At 53.6% G+C, this 1,523-nt stretch overlaps 1 protein-coding gene across 1 annotated transcript in view; it reads right to left on the reverse strand.

The window, feature by feature from the left end:
• LOC113203069 (UDP-glucose 6-dehydrogenase) overlaps positions 1-1,523 on the reverse strand; it is a 15,005-nt gene that overhangs the window by 4,600 nt on the left and 8,882 nt on the right. The window lies entirely within an intron of this gene.

Genomic DNA, 1,523 nt, shown 5'->3' on the forward strand with positions numbered 1-1,523 from the left:
CAATCTCTCCAGTCAACCAGTCATTTTCCCAATCAGCCAATCCCTATCCAATCATCTCCAGTCACCTCCAGTCATTTGATTGGCAATCGGTGTACACATTTTTGGGGAGTTGCGGCCCCCTCGCATTTAGCTTACTTTAATTGAATTTTCTTTTAAATTTGAATAAAAACCTGTCGTTTTCGATCGGGATTATATAGGTGGGAGGTAAATACAGCCTTAGACATGTAAAGTTCCGAACATTTCACCCAGAAATATCGAATTTAGCCTCGGAGACACGATTTTGCACTCTATCGTGGAATCACCCTTATAGGTGCAGTACCACGGTGCCCTGCGGTTGTAAAGGTAGGATCAGGTGTGCTGAAGTTACAAGTGTAGCACGGTAGAAACAAGCACTGGGATTCCCAGGAGTTTTCTGCATTTACCAGGCGAACTGGAAAAGCCCCAGGGGATGCCCTGGACACGTGCCTTTTCCCCAGGGGATGTTCTGGGTTTCCCAGTAGCTCCCCTGGGAATAACTGCTTGTTTCCACGGCATCCAATGGGGTAGTTCCAGCTCTCCTGGGAATCCCAGGACTCGTTTTAACCGTGAGGACACCACGTGTCCTACGGTAGGGCACGGGGCGCAGAGCGTGGGGTGCAGGATGTCGTGGGGCGCGGTGCGCGGGACACAAGGCACGGGGTGCGGGGCTGCAGAGCGCGGGCCATGGGGCGCCGCCTCGTGCCGCAGAACAAAGGGAGAGTCAGCGAGGCGGCCGGGTTAATGATCAACTCGGAACGTGTTAATCCTGTGCGCTGTTGTAGAGGTGTGCGTGTGTGTGTGTGCGTGTGCCTGTGTGTCTGTGTGAGGCCGCGTGCACCGCTATGTTGGATTACAATTCCTCTTCCCCCTCTCCCCCCTCCCCCAACCGTTTCCTCGTGTGAAGCATTAATGCGCCCCACCCTTTCCCCCCTCGCTTCCCTCTGACCGTAAAAGGCGCATCAATTTCTCATAGCGGGCTGAATGTTGTGCGCGGCCCTGGGTGGCGGCGGGCTTGACGAGGTGGCGGCCCGGAGCCCGGAGCCCGAAGCCCGATATACGGCTCAACGGGCGCGAGGGCAGAACGCGTCCAATTATGTTACCGCGGTACGCGCGATGTTCTCGCAGTTTGTTGTTGTTGTTGTTCGTGGGTTGTTGTTGTTGTTTTTAGTGTGTTTTTTTTTTCACACCTCAATAGACCCTTATAAAGTTTTAAGGGGACCGCGGCGTTCCGTTCTCCCATTTTCCGCTGCATTTCTGCACAGGCGCGCACCTAACCCTAAATGCAGAAAAAACTTTGAATTTCGAAAAAATAAAATATGAGCACCACCACCAAAAAAAAAAAGGATAACGCGAGGAATGATGGCGTTCAGTTCAATACGACGCAGCTCTCTACGTCATCCTCCTGGAAGTGGAGCGGCCTTCGGCGGCCCATTCCGTGCGCCGCGCTGGTGCTTTTGTCTGGGGATGTGGTGGAGGGAAAAGGCAGTACACCAGCCGCCGCAACA

Source organism: Frankliniella occidentalis, unplaced genomic scaffold (genome assembly GCF_000697945.3).
Source record: "Frankliniella occidentalis isolate FOCC.00 unplaced genomic scaffold, Focc_3.1 Scaffold26, whole genome shotgun sequence".
Classification (NCBI taxonomy): Eukaryota; Metazoa; Arthropoda; class Insecta; order Thysanoptera; family Thripidae; genus Frankliniella; species Frankliniella occidentalis.